The 19,812-nt window shown below is 44.9% G+C and overlaps 1 long non-coding RNA gene across 2 annotated transcripts in view; it reads left to right on the top strand.

Moving 5' to 3' along the window:
- The window catches only part of LOC138936157 (uncharacterized), an 83,377-nt gene that overhangs the window by 31,479 nt on the left and 32,086 nt on the right, over positions 1 to 19,812 (top strand). The gene's annotated exons all lie outside the window — the stretch shown is intronic.

The following is a 19,812-nucleotide window of genomic DNA, read 5'->3' as shown; positions in this document are numbered from 1 at the left end:
ACCTACATGTATTTAGAATTAAACATTTATTTCACGCATCTCGCGTTTTTGTATCGTGTCGACGCGCATTATCTTTATCATTTGTGTATCGATGATTGACGTTGAGCAATGAATTATTCGATATTCGGCCGCGATTTTCCAAGCGCAACGAGGACGGTTTTCGCCCATCTTTGCGTAACTTTGCCCGGGTTTTCAGGGACGACGTTCGACGTTCGCTCAAGAAGAGCTTCAATCCTTGCGCTGATCTTTCACGCGTGCAAAATCGTCGTCGCGGCTTTGCCACGGGAGTAAAGGGGAACCGAACCGAGATCGTCGGTTCCTCGGAGGGAGGGGCAGGCTCTGAACGGAGCCACGGGGGTAGCGCGCTCGTTTCTATGACGACGCGAGGCGAGACGATGCGATGCGATGCGATGCGATGCGATGCGATGCGATGCCAAGCCAAGGGTGCCTTAGGTAGGTACCATTATGCAAATCCGTAGTCAATACCTAATACAAGATAATCACAATGATTATACGTCCGTAGCCTCTACCTTCTCACGGGCCTCCTCGGTATCTGCCTCCTCTCGTGTACACACGTGTGCGCATCCCGCCGACCGATACCTACCTACTCTCCTCCTTTTTGCGGGACGCACGCTTATCCTTTTCACCCTCTCCTTCGTAACCCCCCCCCCCACCCCACCCCCTGCCTTTGCGCGATCGTGTACGCTTGGAAGTTGGAAGTGCTGCCTCGATGCCCCGCGGCGGCCCGCGGGGTCTCGTGGCAAAAATGCAACGCTGCTTATCATAAAATATGCCCGCTATGCAGTCTGAGAGGGAGGGGACGGTCTGCGCGCGTTATACGCGGATGTACAGCGCAGTTTGGAAGTACTCGTGCCCGAGAGATCGAGGAAAGAATTTTGGCCGGAGGAAATTTGAACGAATTTTAGCGAAGCGTGTTGGGAATATTCAGGAAAATTTTCCATATATTTTATTCTTTCATTATGAAAGGGAATATCGATATTGTCACGTAATTTTATCGATAATAATAATTTTCACAATCTTATAAATATTATTAAGTATATGTTATAAAAAAGAGATTATTATTCTCGACAAGGAAAAGCCACTCGCCGCGTGGCTTGAACGGAAAGTCAGCAAAAATCGGGCCGGCGTAGGACGCTCGATTAAATATGTTAGATATTAAAAAAGGAAGAGAAAGAGTTCTGTTCAGCTCACTCGCGTACATAGTTCTCTCTACGCCGATCATCGCGGTATCAAGTCTCGGATACCACCGTTCCGACTGGATTTCCGCTCCGATACGAGACCCGTTTCTACACGCGCGTGTACACGGGGCGCGTCGTATGCGTTCGACGTCCACCTCGTGCGATGGTAGCCTGCGGCCAATTGGAAATTGTCCCTAATAACAGGGGAACGCGCGCGCTGCACTCCTATCGCTTCCGCCGCATACCGCGCCGCGTGTGAGATATTTTTCTGCGCGTGTGTACACGGCACGGTGAGAGCCTTTAGGCCCTCATCCCCGTGCAAAGGGATCCGAAACGCGAATAACTCGAGAACGACAAACGATCAGATTGCTCACGCCCGAGTCGAAATTTTTCCTCTTATTTTCAACCCTCACGATTTTCTCACGTTTATAGCTTCTAGAGGAATTCGATAGGTTTATATTATACAGGAATTGTGCTCTTATTTCATATCTCAAATAGTAAACGAAATTTTACATTTAAAAGTGTAAAAGAAGTGATTTAAAAAAAGAGTGATTTTTTTTTCATCAAAGTCATATCGCCTATCGCAATGATAATCGCGTTAGGATTTTAATATATTCCAAGTCGGAGATATTTCCTAAGCGAGACTTCGACGACGCTGTGCGCAAGATCAGCGATATCTTGCCGTTGGATACCGAATGACGCTGTTTGTTCCGATTCCGAGAGTAAACTCGTTATCTCTAACGTAAGAACGATACGTAACACCGTGACAGCCATTATTCTAAATAATTAGCGCTCGATCTTTCCGAGCCGAAATTCAATTCGAGATCCGACCGTCGAGATGTTTGACGATACTGATTTACCGTCATGAGTTTATACACGTTGTAGAATGCGCTTAAGGAGAAGACAAGTGACAGACAAGATGTAGAAACAGCGTGATAAATGCGAGGGACTAAATGTAGCAGGCCAGGCAGATCGGTGGCGGGATAAAACCGTTGCAAGAAATATGACGGTCTAAGTGGAATTGATCGAGCGTTTAGATCACTGCGTGGCTGCTCCGCGTACACGGTAGCCAGCCTTCATCTTCTCGTCTCTATTTTTACGTATTTTCCACAATCGTCAGTAGCTAGTAATTTTTTTATACTCGCGATACCTCTTTTGTCCGCGAAAACCTGTTGGTCAAAAAATATTAAACAGAGACGGCGTTTTATTTATAATCCACTTTAATCGCAGATGTATTATCTCGGTGCAGATTTTTATTTAAAAAATTGCAGAGAATATGTAATGACATTGATCGTGAATTTGCGAGAATCAAGGATCGTTGACGAAGAAGCCAAATTCGGGCAGGGTTCGAAAAGAGGTGATGGAGGGGTGGGGGAGGGAAGAAGGAAGCGACGTGTTCCTTAATGAAACGTCGCGACAAAAAACGACAGCCACCCCGATAATGTATTCGCGGCGGAAGTAGGGCGAAGAGGGGATCGGGGGACCCGCGGCACTGACCGGCCGTGCCAGCGGGCCCTTCGGTAAGACCGTTACTAATTAACGCACACACGGACGCACTTCCCGCACTGTCCCACGATCACGGGACCCGTCGCCCTTCCGTGATTTATCGATCGGCCGGTACTCGTGTGTGTCCCTTACTCCTCCCGCTCTCGGAAAAATAAATCGCGTCTTGAACGGAATGATTCTTGGCCGTGGCGGTTTCCACGGGAGTCTATCTCCGCGCCTCTTGGCACAGCCCCCTCGCCTTCGCTTCCTGGATGAGCCGGTAGCGTCCGGAGAGCGAACGATTTCGTTCGTATACGTAAGGATAGCGGAAGAGACAGAACGCGAGAAGGAGAGACAAGGGGGCGCCGAGCCGAGCCGAGCCGAGCCGAGCCGAGCCGGTAAGGAGACGCGTGCACGAGTGCGTGATATCGCCGGCACGCATCTCAGATCCCGTGCCGTGATATCGAGCACGCATATTACGAGGCCCGGAGAGCAGATGCTAACTTCGGTTGAACCCGAGCCGCCGTCGCCGTCGCCGCCGCCGTTGCTGCTGCCTCCGTTCCCGGTCGTTGCTTCCTGGGTACTTGCGCTTGGGGAGAACGAACGGACAGCGTGTGCGCGCTAGAGACTTTTTGAGAGAGAAAGAGAGTGCCCCGCGGCCACTCGCTATCCCGAAGAGGAGCACTTCCTCCTCTCGGTCATGCCGCGATCCGAGTCAACGGACGCCGCGTCGCGTCACACGTTTTTATCGCGAGTCCACAAATTATTCCAAGATACTTTTCTACCTGAATTACAAAACTACAGATTAAGTAGTTTTAAATTAAAGCGATTTGACTGCTTAAACTATCGACACGAATGTTAGATGAAAAATTCCACATTGAGAATAAAAAAAAAAAAAAAAAAAAATTTGTGATTCCCGTCTTTTGCTACATTTATAACTGAAACCATCAATGATTATTATCACTGCTTTTCCGTGATAATACATTGATTCCATTCAATAGAGTACATTTATTCACGAGACAAGTAGCATTTCTCCGCGATTGGATTTGACTTCATGGACAATTCTGCGAAATGTATAAGCGAAACGGGCGCTTTAAGTCTTAAGAAATCGTGACGCACGAACGGAGTGGGCGTGAGAGCGATCGATGAAACTTTATAATGTTTCTTTTCGCTTAATTCGCGAACAATCCTTTAACGAGGCGTTTGGCGAACCCGCGCCGATTTATTATCCCTCCTTCGCATTCCACGCCATCGCCGTATTTGAAATCAACGAGCGAGAGCCGGGACTCGCGAAAGCCGTCAATCGTTCAATTAACGGCCGCGTTCGCACGTGACCGGTGGCACGAATTTTCGCGAAGGCGCTGTTTCCGAGGCGTTTATCGACGGCCCGGATCGTGCGTGCGAGAACGCGAAACCACCTTGCTCGAAACAAACGCGTTTATCTCGCCATCGCGTTCACCGCATTTAGGTGAATTTAAATGCGGAATCAATTGGGACGCGTGCGACGGACAGCTTTTTTTTTTTTTTCTCCTCCTCGGATGCGTTCGCACCTGATATTTTACACACCCGTGTCGTTCTTAACCGGATCCGAAGCAATAACGTTCGAGATAAGTTCGCATCCTCGCTACGTGATATCGCGCGCGATCTTCGATCTTGGCGGCACCAACGACAAGGATTTTACCCGACGATTATCCCGGCCAAGTTGCCGGCGAAGAGCCGGCGTATTCGCGAGATCCCTTCTCGGGTGAATTAGAGTCCCCGTCGTCTTTTTTATCGCCGCGAAGAGAGACGGGGCTCTGGTGAACGCCTCCTCATTCCGCGAATACCGCAACGAGAATCACCGCAGCGGTGAGAATATACGATGAGGATCGGAACTCTTGGGGAACCGACCTCTCTTAACTCCGCTCTGCCTCCTTGAGTTAGCACCTTTTGTCTCGGCCGGCCGAGGAGGCGCATTTGTCGACGCGGTATGCGAGGCGTTTCGCGCCTCCGTGATCCTTGATTGGCAAATTGCCGCAGCTTTTTCTACCTCGTTGCCAGTCGAGCCGTAACAAACTCGTCCCGCGACTCGCGCGCGCATCTGCCTTGCTAATGCCTCCGCTTTCTTTCCCGGATTCCATCCTCGGTATCTTCGATGTCCGAGAAGGCGAGGCGACGATCGAATCCAGGAAAGCAGCAGTATAAATGCATTACGAATCGATCGAAGGTCAATTGCATACGCGTTTTACGAGAAGAGAAATTAATTGCGCGACTCGCGCGTCCGGCGCCATTTCAATTGCGAGCTTCTTTTTCAAAAATTAATTATCGCACACTCGCGGCTCTCACACGAACACGGGATAATGGCGGCCGCTGATGCTTACATTTCGAGAAACGCCAGAGTCTTGGCCAGACGGAGACGGCGAGGCACGATAATCCCGAGAATTGATTACGAGGCGTAATTACCGGTTCGCGGATTACCATAAATTTCCACGAGGCTCGCGCGCGCTTACTTAATAACGTTCGCTTAAAACAATTTAAAAAAAAAGAGAGAAAAGAAAAGAAAAAGAGAACAGATGCGAGAGTAAATAGGCGAGTTAAAAATTGAAAATTAGCCCCTGAAATGCGTTTGTGACCCCGACACTCTTCGTCCCTTTCTTTCCTCCCGAGACTCGTTCTCGCTCGCTAGGAACGATTTCCACACAACGGACGTGCAATTATTAATTGCTGCAATTGCATAAACCTTATAACGTAAGAACTTACCGGCGCAGACGTTGCTAAATTGGTGAATGGCGGCGTGGACTAACGAGAAAATCTCATTGCGTGATTTCATTCACGTTACCTCGTGAAAATAGCATCCGCTTATATGTGTTCGGTTTGTTGCAAATAATTAAGATATTTTTCGCATTATGCTTTTTAGAATTAATATTTTAATATTTAATTACATAAATTTATAATGAAAATTAAGCTCTCTCTCTGTCTCTCTCTTTTTCTCTTTTTGATTTTTTATGGTTATATATAAAAAATTTATGTGTGTATAAAAGAGAATTACATAAAATACATATAATATGAATTATACATTATATTTATATAAAATATAATTTATATATTTATCGTAAATTACTTTATGAAAAATACAGATATAAAGATATAAAGATTAAAAATAATATACTACAATACTACATATAAAATAATATACTATACCGTATACATATATAAAATAATAACTTTATATTGTGAAATTACAACGGAATGTAATATCGAGTATAAATGTATAATCGCCGCAATCGATAATTTCAACAGTCATTATTAATAACGCTCGGCAAACAAATGACTCTGGCGTGTACGTTTTAATTCGTGATACCTAAGAACAATGCGAATCGATATCGCATCGTTATTTGTCATTCTACGAGGTGGCATCAAGGTCGTTGGCAATTTGTGTGCGAATGTGTCTTGCTCGTCGGCGCTATAACATTAAAACGCGCGCGTATAAGATGAGTCGAGATAACGAAAATGGTAAATACATTTTGCCGGTGTCACGGCGTACATCATGTCCACCTACACGGGTAGAACGGTATGCATTAACGTGTCGGTGATGGTAATCGCTCCCGGTACGACAAGATCCATGCAAAGATGCAGTTTAGAAACGTAAGGTCCAAACGAACGCGGCCCTATACGAATGACCTTAAATTTCGAAAGCCATTCGGCTGTTATCTGTACGACTATATAATTTCGCAAAATGTATGCAATCTTTCAGATCCCCGATCTCTTTCCCCCTCTCTCTCTCTCTCTCTTGTAACGATAGAGCCAAATATAATTATAAATGTAATAATAATCTTATCACTTGGTCCTATATATTTCTTTTCGTATAGAGTTTCTCCCGAGACTAATCGAAGATTAACGGAAACGTGTTTCCTCTCCGTGTTTAGAAGCGCAGCTCGTCCTAATGACGTCACGCGAGCGACTGTATCTCCCAGGAGAGAACAGCGTGGCGGCGGTGCTCGCCTTAGTAGTAACTCGGTACGCTCGACTCGGTAGCGTCAAGTAGACAGGGCCAGGCTCTCCGTAAGTGACGTTTCTCAGAAGCGGAGACGTCGAGCGGGCGAACGCGTCCTCCCTCTCGCTGCCGTTCCGTCCGAGAGCTGAGCGAGAGTGGCATTCCGGACAATCGTTCTCGAAAATCTCCCACGGTGTGCCGCGAAGCCTCCCCCTCCCTTGCGAGCCTCCCTCCGTCGTTATTCCCGCATCACCCACGCCCGACAGGCAGACTTCTCCGCGACGTATTCTTACCCCCCCCCCCCCCCGCCAAGAGGGGCCTTAAGGGCCCCCGAAGGCGCGCGAATTATCAGTCGCGTGTGATCGTCCGGACTCGCGATCCGCCTTGCGAGCGAGTCGGCCCCCGACAAAGAGGCTGGCCATCCATAATTCAAGCAATCCGGGCCTTGTGTCCTCGGCGCGAGTGGAGGCGGCGATTGGCTCTTTAAGCGCGCATCGAAAAGCGACCGACGTTCCTTACGCACGCTGCCGTCGAGGCCACGTGTCCCGGGCCTCTTTGCGCCAACACATCGGCGTCTGTCATCCTCCTTTTTTTTTTCTCTCTTACGTGTAAATTCCGTCGATAGCGAGAAGATTAGAGAATAGGAATCCAAATCATGGACGTTTATTTTCGTTCACCGGATTTAAAATTAGTTCGAGATCTATCCCTTTTAACGATACGTTAATTATATCGTTTTTTTATTTATCTTCTCGTAAAAGGGAAAGTAAAATTAAGAAACGAAATCAAACTACGTATCTCTCGCGATACTTGAGGGAAGATATGTACACATACTAAGGCGACTTAGACTTTATTGCGCGATAGGAATTAAGGATTAATACACAAGCGCGAGAAAATATGACGTCTGTACGATAACAGGATACGAAACGCATACGTACGGCAGATCCGCAGGCGGACAAGTATAACGTGTACAGTCATGAAGTGGAACCAGGCGGAACCGAGTACGATTGTTGCGCTAATAATGAAAAAAATTCTTCGATCGCAACACGCGACCAACGGTCATCAGCAGCTCGCTTTGATTTCCGCGCCGTCTAATTAATCATTAATTAAATTAAATCGCTTTTTCATCAATCTCATTTCATTTTACGCGCTTGAAGAAAAGTTAATTTTCCGCAACCGCGCAAGCGATATAATTTTTAAGAGACTTGCGAAAGCGGCGCGACTCTGGGTCTCGTCGATGCTTCGGAAGGGTTCGCGAGCCGATTGAAATAAAGCAATTAGAAAATTACCATACATAATACCGAGCGTTTCCGTGCGTTTAAGCGGCGGCATGCAACGCGCGCGGATTCTTCCTATGTGGCAATTCTCGTCTATACGCGAGAGAGACCGTGGAGTTTCCCTCGTTAGGACCGATCGAGCTTCGCCCCCGCTCGTCTCGTTTCCCTCCCCACTTTAGCTTATTCTCAACGACGATCCAAAATCTCGTTACGTGACGTGAGTCTGACGGAGCCTGAAGGACATTTCGCGCCGCGTAATAATGATCGCGAATGAGAGATTGCGAGAGAAAATGCGGGAATTTTAATTAAGCTTTTCGGCCTCGTTCTTATATTCTACTGGAAAATATCGTTGACCATCGAACGATCATGGGAACCGTGCTCGGGTTAATTGGGACTTGATTTGTATTTTACAAGCCGCTTTAATAACTCGGCGTCTTTTGTAAATTGAGAATTATTCATGCTTTTATCTGCGGTATATTTCGAAATTATTTTACATTCATAAATAATAAGGAGATTTTGAACGTGTGCGTATTCTCCGCAAATGAGACAAGAGATTCGGTAAAGATTACTTTAAGAAATATTTTCAATTGCATGTTTGCTTTGTGAGAGGTCTTGCAGAATATACATATGTTCTCTCTCTCTCTTTTTTTTTTTAAATATTTAATTATTATTTCTACGCAACGCAAAAAGAGATACAGTCGATGCCTCTTATTATTTTCTAGAGAGAATGATCTTCCCTTCTTTAAATAAATTTTTCCATAAAAAAAAATCACAGTTTCTCGAATCGTATTTCTGAAATTGGTTGATAAGAGTTTTAATACTTATTCCGATCTGCTCAAAGATTTACATAAAGGAGAAATTAATTCTTAATCGCGGATACAAATGGCGCGATGCGAGTGCCGGGGTGAAAGCTAGCTGGCAGATTTCCTGCGGAAGCCGTCGCCGACGCGTCGTCCTGAATTCGCTCGTTCCGAAAATCCTTTTGTATTTTAATGCCGCCGGCCGATATTTGAGCGCGCTGGCGCGCACGCCCCGCTTGTATTCAAAGCAGCCTTAACTAATTTGAATAAGGAATAAAGTGCCTTTTCGAAGTGATATAAGCGAAACGCGCCGGCCTCCGCTCGGGCCTCACTGCAGGGCATTTTATCTAATCTTGTCATGCCATGTAAGGCGGAATGGGACAGGTAGCTCTTAAAAGTCGCAGCCACCGACGTTATTATTTAAATAAGGTCCTCCCTTCTCTCTCTCTCTCTCTCTCTCTCTCTCTCTCTCTCTCTCTGTCTGTTTCTCTTTCCAGCGAGGCGCCTTTTTTCATCTCGCGCGTTTACACTGCCAGTTAACCGGCACGAAAATATCGATGCATGCTTTCTCGATAAAAGATGGAATGCGCATTATTCGCGATTTCGATAAAAGAGTAGGATTGCAAATATCGATTGATGATAGTCTCCATTAAATTTATCTTTCGGAGATACAATGAAGAGTAACGAATAAATACAAACATTAGTCTGACAGGAATAAAATCTAAACATATGGAAATTACACTTGATTTTATTAGTCGTAGAAGTCGTAGAAAGTCGCGAAGGAATGGCCAGACATTTCAGTTGGATGTAGTCTCTTTCCGCTCTTCGTCTCTTCTCTTCTCTTCTCCATTAAACATTTATATAAAACGTACCGGCGCAACACAATCGGCGATCGCGTCGCTTCGACGTGCGTCGCATGACGAATGACGGCGGGTGGAAATAAAAAGAGGAACTTACCTATACGGCTGATAGGGATGCGCGATAAGGCTAATGGAAACACGTGCCAATAATACGCCCGCGGAGTAGAATGGAAAGACGTGTAATGAAAGGTTGCGCTCGAATAATATGTAACTGTCTGGCCGCAACGCGCTCCGATTTTGCGACGCAACAGGATTGCCGCCGTTGCCGCCGTTGCCGTCGAGCGAATACCTTTTTCCCGTCCGATAATATATAACGGACAAGGCGCCGCATCGACGCGTTGTCTTTGACGCTGGAAAATGTGGAAATTCGAGAGAGAAAAAGAGAGTTCCACGCATACATTTATTCGCGTTCGTCGCTATTGTATCTTTCCGCGTAAAAAAATTTCTCATCCGATTGAAATCAAGTTTGATTTCGAAAGAATCATAAGGATCTCGTTAAGATCCAGATGAGAATGTTTAAAAAATTCTACAAACAGATTCCCATTCTTTAATGTTCTCTCAAATTTTTTCCGCATTTCCATTTCACATTAGAATCACAAGCAGAATATTTGAAACATTTTTGCCACATGGAGAAATTTGCGACAATCTCATTAGCGTTGGTCGATATCTAATTTTTGTCGAAGCTTAATTAAATATTTTAGGGAGGTGGGATCAAATTTTTTTAAATAGTAAAAATATCACGCATATGATTTTATATTATGTGCTATCTTATTTAGTAGCCGGGTATTGCGACACCAGTGATATAAAACATCGATCCGCATCGCACAAACGTGCGCGTTACCAAAATAGTTTTATACATTAATTATTAGATGACAGCATAAACATGGAGGAAATTGAAGGTACAAAGGCGATACGCGGAACACTTGGACGATGGCTGCGTCTCTTGTTTTGTCGTTATTAAGCGGTCATCGTGCATGTCAGGAAGCGGTTAAGATAATCTCACTGCAAAATCGTAGCGGGTACGCGGCATCGCCTGGCTAGAAGAACAAAGTCGGAGGTATCGCTGTGGGCAATATGCCACGAGACCGTTCGGGGTATCCGGGGAACAGGTGAAGAGCCGTAATAATATGGAAATGATAGGCAGCGCGAACGATTTTGCGTGGCGTGGCGGATATACAAAGCACCGGCTGTAAACGCGTTTGTTGGTTCTTCCAACCGCAACTTGCGGTCGGTTCGCCTTATCGCGGCCCTCGTTCGCGCGGAGGGTCGCGCGTTCCATCTTTTTTTTCCTCTCCTCACTCCTCTCGTTCGAACATGTTACATGCCGTTAATACCCTCTTGGAGATTTACAATCCCCGGCAATATAAATCGTTCCATTTTATATATTTCGTTGAAAAATAATCTTTAAATAATACGTGTGTGTATATATAGAAATTATTCGCTCGTACATTTGAAATGAACGAGCGAACGTCGGCTCGTTTCCTGAAATTCTCGAGCCTCGGCCTCGAGATCGACAACGCCCATCGATCATTCGCGGTTAGCGCGTAGCTAAGGACGTTTGAAAAATGCCCTTTGGGCGTCTAATCGCCTAAGGTGAGCACGACTGACGGCAACAACGAGGACGACGACGATGACGACGACGACGACGACGGTATGGTCAGCCAGGGCCGAGCTGGCCTACATCGTACAACTCAGCTTGGTGGCTCGTGAGCACGCAATCTGATAAGCCTAGACGTGGCTCTCGTGCCGAAATAAACCGTCGCGCTTTACATAATGCGCGGAGAAAGAAGGGGAGAGAGAGAGAGAGAGAGAGAGAGAGAGAGAGAGAGGAGGAAGGAAAGCGCGCGATGTTAAGGGAGGGGAAGAGAAGGACGAAGACGAGGGCTGTTGAGCGTGGTGCATGTCCATTTCCGCGTGTTTGCATCGCCCATCTCATCTCGGATAGTCGAAGAGGTAGACGGGGAAGTGGAGAGGGTAGTAAAAGCCGGAAAGATCGCAAAATAGCGCTTTAGGTCGCGCGAGCGGATTATCTTCTTTCCCTCGTTTTCGCAATACCTGTTCAAGTCGAAATTATTCTCCTCGCTTTCGATTATAATTTTTAATCCGATAACCACTTTGATAATTTAAGCATAATTAGAGGGTCCTCTTTCGAAATTCTAAAATTTCTTTAAGTAAGAAACTGTTTGTTCGCTGTCTATTTGATGTACAAAATAGGAGCTTGATTCTTAAATTAAACCTATCGAAATTCTCTATAATCTATAAACTATCTCTGAGAAAATCTCCATAAGAGAAAATTACTTTTTCTTTATGACAGAATTGAGGATAAAAGTAGGAGACTCGTGTCTTTACGAAATTTTCTAAATAGCAACGGAGTGTCGGGAATACGGGAACTCGTCGTGAAAGTCGCCAGGTTCCATCGCGGCTACGTGTACGTATAAGCCAGAATGGCGAATTGTAGAATGGCTTGAAACAACGAGAAAGCCAAGGCTGAGTGGCTGCCGGATAGGGTGAGGCGGAGAGGCGGGTGGCAGAGGTTGAAGAAGTCAGGATGGCGTGGCGCGGAGCTAGCCAGCCGAGACCGACGGTCACGCGAACGCATCCGCGACTCGTTGTGCGTTGTATGTCCTGCTGTTATTTTTATCTTGAGAGGGGAATGATATATACATATGCCGCGGAATGTATGCGGAATGTCTGAATTTTCCATAATGTATCAACGCCCCCTTGCTTTTAGATTGAAACGTCTTTTCCTCCTTTCGGTTTTTCCCCTCTCTCTCTCTCTCTTACCTGTAATAAAAGAGGCAGATTTAATCTTAAACGAAATTTGATTTATTTCGTACGAACACAGATGAATCAATTTCTTTCCAAATATTTATTATTTATTCAGAATTTATTTATATCTTTTAATTCTTTATCAAGATTCTGTTTAAAAAGATATGATTATCTGTCGTATCGATAGAAAAATTAGTTTCTTTTTACGAATATTTTGCCCGAACGGATGATGAACGTAAATTAAAAATTAACTGCGAAAACGTTTGCGACTGAAAATGGAGATCGAAAGTGGGAGAAGAATACTTTGTCTCGGATCGTAAACCGGAGCTTCTATCGCGCGCGCGTTTTCAGGGTCGCGTCGCGTTTCTTTTCTCCGCTTTACGGAGGCGAAAATGAACGCTAAAGCGGTTGCTGCGGCATCGAGACGACGGAGAGGCGCGGCGGCGATCGTCGACGCGAAACGGCGACCACGCGGGAATTATCATAATTTCATAATTAGCTCGTTCCACGGGTCCTGTCTCGAGGCAGAAACATTTAAACGCGCGTCTAACACGCTACCGTCAGCCTCTCCTCTTTCGCTCATCGGCTGGCCGGCTGTTTCTCCTCGAGCGCCGACGGATTCGTTAGTTTCGCGCTGGGAACATATGTGCAAATTGCTCCCCTGACTTTTCAATTGTTTAAGCAACTCGAGAGGATTACGCACGCGTATTTATTTAATCAAATTCTGTCTTTTATTCCGCGAAACTCTTTTCTCTTCATCTTATCTTTGAAGTATTGTTAGTGAATTCGCGTATGTATTGTACAAGTGGATTGTTTATATCTAGCCGTCATATTATATGCCTAACAATATAATCATTTAGAATTCACGTATGACGTAATAATGTGTTTGTAGGATTCCGTTTGAAAGATTCAGCAATATACATCATATATATGCTCTTATATATATATTTTTTAAATAATCTATCAATAATAATATGGATATTTTTGCTTTAAATTATTTGTAATTTATACGTCTCGTATAATTAGCTTGTGAAAAGAGTTCAAGATTAAGTACAATATATTATTTTTTTTTAAATAAAATAACAATAATATAACATGGACTTATGAGCACTTTTTTCGCCTTAAAAGTGAGAAAATATTATAAGAAAGACAACAATAGTAGAAGCTTCTTTTATTTATATATATTTATATATATACGCTCAAATAAAATCCGAACGAGTTTGCTATTTCCACGGTTTAACTTCGCTTGGATACGAAAATTTCTGATGTCACAAATAACGAACAATACTGAAGGAGAATTATCTGTTCCGACACGCGCGGTCTACCCTCGGAAAATAACAGTCAGGATGATTCATCTCACCAATAGGCTATCGGTTGTCCATCTTGATTTTCTTTTTCTCTCTTTTAGCGTAAGATAATTTCTCTCCTTCTTCCTTACACGGATAAGAAGAATCGAGCCTGTTAGATATACGATGTCCGATAGTAAACCGAGCAGCCCCCGTTTTAACATAACGTGGCTCTCTCTCTCTCTCTCTCTCTCTCTCTCTCTCTCTCTCTCTCTCTCTTTCGTCCCTTTCCTTTTGATTCAAATATTTCATACTTACTTTTACAAATTAGCCAAACGCAACTGAGGCACGTAACTCCGATATTACATATTAACGTAATGCCCGCCGCACATTCCTCTTTTTCTTTTTACGTGCATTTCATAAATATAATTACGATACAATCGTATATTAACATTTTACAATCATATATACATTCTCTCCCCTGTACATGGGCTATATATTTGTAAGAAAATAACTGGGCGTATATTTAAACATTTATTTCGAAAGTATAAGTGAAATTGTCGCATTTTCAAACTCGTTGAATTTATGATTCTTAAAGGAAATAGTAAACATTGATTTTTTGATTATATAAATCGCTTGTACGATTCCATTTTCTATCATTATGCGCAGACCTGATAATCGCCAGAAGAGATTTTAATCTCTTCTGCTAATTAACTGCATTAACGAGAACATATCGTTATATGCAAAGTATCGTTCCTTATATTTGTTTACATCTGCTTAACGATAAAAGATATTTCATTGCGATATAGGAAATATAAATTTTATAAAAGTTTATCTTTAAAATCTCTTTTTCACTTCGTCGCGAAACGTGCGAATATGCAAATGTATGTAAACGAAATTCGTTGAAGCAAAAGTCGTTTACGACAGCAACGTCGGCAAATAAAAAGGAATGTATACGGAACCGATCCCCGACCGAGCAGGTTTGTCGTTATTTACTCGATATGACAACTGTATAATCACGCCGAGACGTGTAATTGCTCGCGGGCGTGCGCGTTTCGTTTCGTTTCGTTTCGTTTCGTTTCGTTTCGTTTTCGTTTCGGTTTTCGTTCGTTGCTACATATTCGGCGAGATATCGCGTGGTAGCCAGCGGCCGAAGATTATTGTCGAAAAGTGGACAGCAGCTGATGACCGGAACCGCATTTAAATACGTAATTGCCCCGGACTAATGCTCGCGTTTTGCCACGATGTCCGCTCGTCTTCTTTTCCTCTCTCTCTCTCTCTTCCTTTTTCTCTCTCTCTCCTCCGAATTCTGCTCATCGACGTTTCGACGGCCGTTGATTTGCTTCCGTCACCTGCCCCTCGCTTTCGTGTGCAAAGTGCCACGTGTCACGCTCATCCCGCATTCGTCGATACAAATTTAGACGATATCTCGATATAGTCTCGATTTATATTGATCCTTTATGAATTTTGAAAAGAATAAAATTTTTCCGTAGTGTGTAAGAAAATATCAGATAGACTTAAAATAATTTTTTTTGTGCATTTCACATTTCCCGTGGAAAATTGACATTTTTATGTTTCTCTTGATACTTTGTTCAGTTGGCGATTGCAAAATATTTACAGAATATGTTTTCGTTTTTTTTTCCCCCCCCGATCTCAAAACTGCGCGAGCGTAATCGTACAACTCCGGTTTATTCGCGACAACGAGTGCGTTCACCGATGGTGACACACGGACTGCTCGCATATGTATTATATATAGGTACGTACGCGCGCATACATATACGCGTAGAGGACGGCTTTTCAATTCCACCGAGTGGAAAGCCCCATTGAGCCGTAGATACGCATGGAAAACAGGAGAAGGATGGCGTTTTGTGTTACGTACGAGCGCGCAAACATGCAGAGACGCATACGCGGGCGCGTAAGCACGAAGGAGAGGAGTTTCTCGTCGCGGAGATGAGGACGGTAGAGAGGTGGTGTCATCGCGCGCCTTTACGGATACGTTTGCGGAGAGGAGCGCTTATACGCGCGCGATGAATGCGGGAGGATTGGAGACGCGTTAGAAAACATGCGGCAGGAGGAAGAATTCTCTCGGTACGAATGGCGCGTGTTACATATGTACTTTTACGCGCGCGAAAGGGGGATGTATTAGAAGTAGGTGCACGAGAAAGAGAACATGTGCCAGGAGAGGAGAAGGAGGAGGTTGAACGCGGTTGGTAGAGACAGCCAGGCGAGCGAATGGTACTATCGTGTCGCACTGTGTAGCTCGGTACACGCACACTTTGTACCTCGTGTCCCTGTGTAAAGATTCATTAGGACAGTCGGAAGAGAGAAAGAGAGGGATTCGTCGATATCATACACTTCTTTACGCGCTTCCTCTCGAAGGCAGCGCGTGTCCGTAAACGCCCGCAATCGAGACGACGCGACGCACTCGCGACACGTTAGAAAAAGCGGAAGTGGAGGAGGAGCTCGACGAGAGAGAAAGAGTGAGGAAGAGAGACAGAGGGAAATCGGATATATACATCGTGTGCGCGCATGCGACTACATCGGCATCAACGGCAACCAACGAGCACCCGCTCTCTCGTCTTTTGTCCATCCACGCGTAGGCGACGGCCGATTGTGCGACGCGTTGATAATTTTAAAACAATGCCGACCGGCCCGGCCGCACATTGTGCAAAAATCACGGGGACACCGGTGAAAAAGAGAGCGAAAGAGGAGAGGAAGAAACGAGAGAGGATGGTTAGCGGGCTCGTTCGTTCGAGAGAGAGGGGAAGGAGGGGCGGAGAGGTAGAGGAACGGATGACAGCTCGCGCGCTTTTATCTTGTTATTATTGACGGAAAGCCAACCTCTGCCACTCTCAATCGTTGCTAATCGACCGTTGTGCGCGAACATCGGAGATTTCGCGATGTTGAAGCTACCCGAAGCCATCCGATTCCCGAGGAAAATGGCTCCCGAGGATACGCTTGTCTCGCTCGGCGCGACGACGAACGCGAAGCGAAGAAGTAATCACGTTAATTGAAACGGCGGAGAGTCTTCTAGACGCGATTGTATTGTATAACACGCGCTATAAATAATCCCGATCGCTATCGTATTCGGACAGGTAAGCGCATCCGCGACACACACAGTAATTCCGAATGCGCCGTGTAGTTGTTCCAGGTATGATGATAAATCATAACGAGAGAGTTATATGATTATAGAGACGACGATACATTCTAAATTAGGAGATACTGATGTAATGAACGTAGAAATTAATAGATTGTTTTCTCATACTCTATATTTTTATATACGATAGGCCTATCTCTCTCACTCTCTCTCAATTTTTCGAATAAAAGTCCGAGCCAAAATCTTTTCAATATATCGATGTCCCGCGATATCGGGGCTCCTCGATACTTCCAGCGTCGACCGTCGTTCGATACGATTCCGAATACGTTACACACAGATACATACGTATACACTCGTCTGCCTCTCTCCCTTCTTGCCTCCCTTTCCTTCCCTTCCCTTCCCTTTCCTCCCCGTCGCATTTGCCGTCGCGTACCCACGTTGCGTTCTGCAACGAAACAGTGCAAATCACAGCCGCGCGTACACAGCGATGCATGTCATAATGAACGCCGGGCGACTTTTTGTTTCGGTCCCGTCGGCCGGAAATATCGGCCATTTTGAATTTTCAATTTTCAACGCTCTAGTAAGCCCCTTCGGGCCCCGTCCTCCCTCGTCGTGTCCACCCCTCCCGCCGTCTCTCCCTCGTCCTTCCTCGCCGTTCCTCTCGTTGCCTCCTCTTCGTCGCGTCGAGCGAAAGAGCGCCGTGAATTGTACGACACGGCATCGTCGTATATTCGGGAAAATTTGGAAAGAACGATCGAGAAAAATTTGGATAAACACGGCGAAAGCGTTTGGAGAAATTGCGCGCTTTCGGTGGAAGAGATTTTCGCGAAACGAAGTATCCGGCTCCGTCTCTCCTCTCGACCCTCCTACCTCTCACGGGCGATTCTTATTTCCGCGGGATTCTCACCTACCGTTCTCCGTCTCTCTTTCGAGGGTTCCGCTCGCCTCCCCTCGCGCAAGAATCCATTTCGCGGGTGGACGATTTTTATGGTCGATAGCGGAGATAGGAGCGGTAATAGCGGGCGCCGCGAGCTGGATCCGCGAGCTGAGATTCAAGCGAGAGATTCTGGCGGCGATATATCCGGTGAGGGGGGGGGGGAGGAGATTAATTGCATTCCTCGCACCTCCTAGCACTTTCCTTCGCCTTGCCTTAAAGCAAGGTAAACATATTAACGTTAACGCTACACGTTAACAAAATAATTCTTTCGCGGTTTGTTTTGCAAATAAGCGAATACCGGAAGCATTTATGTGTAATAAATGTGTGTATATTCGATGAAAACTCTATTAAATATATATCTTGACAAAATATTTATATATTAATTGATATTAATATAAATTTAATTGGAAGAGTTATATTTATCAAAATATGTGTGTTGTAATGTGAATCAATTTTCTTTTAATTATTTGATCTTTAATATATACACATATATACTATATTCTTCGAAGTCTCGATTATAATACAGTACAAAGTTTGATTGATCTATGAAGCTCTTTGCGATCTTGATGTTACACGATAGATAAGTTTGTAAGATGACTTACATGACCAATGAAGAGTCAAGAGCCTCATTTATTTTCAACACGACGTATTCAATGTATCGACGAGTCACGCAGTGAAAAGCGTATGAGCGGAAAATGAGTCACTTATCGGACGATTACTGTCAGCTCTCCGTACAATTGGCTGTTCTCCAGTTGTCAAATCATTTATTAACGAGTAAGATTGGCATCGATGATCGGGTTCTCGTAATTATAGATCGTCGATTGACGGACGCGTCTCCCGTCTCCTCCCTCCCCCCTCTCCCCTCCGCCACCCCCCTTTTGTACCCGAATTCGATACAATGACGCGAGTGAAGACGCGCCGGCTCGCGCAGGTGTTAGCCGGGGCCTGAACCGGGGACGGAAATTAAATTCGCTCTCCTCGGATTCTTGGATAACGCATCGCGTGTTTTGCATACACGCATTACGCTACGTTAGTCGAATATCTGTCCGACATCTTCCGCTCCTCCAGAAAAAATATGTCGAAGCCGTTTAAAATTTAATTTTTATCGACGTTAAAATCTCGGAAACTTGATGACGCATTACGATTTAATGCGCGGTTTCGACGATGATTTACTTTAGTTCGTATCTATCCTACGTGGAATGCACGGAAGAGATCGCGTAAAGCATTATTGTTTCACGCAACGTTGAGATTAAAATTAACAGGTTCCATGCCAATTCCATAGCTCTTCTTGTAAACACATACCTTGTAATATTTGATTGCAGAAATTATTATAATCAAGAAAACAAAGAGCATCTAGAAAAATTAGATAATTGATATTTCTAGATAATATATACACGATTCTATAAATATCTTATAAAATAATATTACATTTTTTTTAACAGCGAAAATATGAAATTACGAAGAAAGAAATGGGACGATCCACGCGACAGGGAACGCGTTAAGAACGGCGTTTCCTTTGAAAAAAAAAAAAAAAAAAAAAAATCATGAATCGTGAATCATCTGATGGAGAAAGAAAAGTGTGATCCGCAGAGAAGCGAATCTATTAAGCGCTCACCCGCCGCTTTCCCGCCGAGTAATGTAATAATGACGGACTGATCGGTATCGCGATTATGGATCGCCGATTGACAGAGGGCCGTTAGACACGATCGGCGCGGAGACGCGCGTGCGGCGCCGCGCCGACGCACAGGTGTAACCCCGGGTTAACGACACCTGCGTCGGGCGAGAGGAGCGCTCCAGACCGAGAAATTATTGCTGCACGTAGACTCGCGTCCGCGTGTAATATTTATTACGCGCGCGAGTCTATTATCGTCGTACAATTTATTCCTCGTTTCTTTTTTTTTTCTCTCGCGCGCGCTAATCGCGCGATATCCGTATGAGTCTGCGCGGTAGCTTGATGATAGCCGAACGGAAGTTTTTTTTTTTTGTCGTCGTCGCTTGTCTTCCCGATAGCGCGTATCACCGAGGAATGTAGTAGGAAGTAAGGTTTTGCTTCCAAGTCTTACGAACGAAAAGTGATGAACGATTTGATTTCGATTATTTGATCAATACAATATCGCACATTTTAATTTTAA

This window comes from Polyergus mexicanus, unplaced genomic scaffold, assembly GCF_030449975.1.
Source record: "Polyergus mexicanus isolate NDT 795.1 unplaced genomic scaffold, iyPolMexi1.0 SCAF_9, whole genome shotgun sequence".
NCBI classification, from domain to species: domain Eukaryota; kingdom Metazoa; phylum Arthropoda; class Insecta; order Hymenoptera; family Formicidae; genus Polyergus; species Polyergus mexicanus.
The sequence above is the reverse complement of the archived record's forward strand: the minus strand, read 5'-3'. Positions and strand labels throughout refer to the sequence as shown.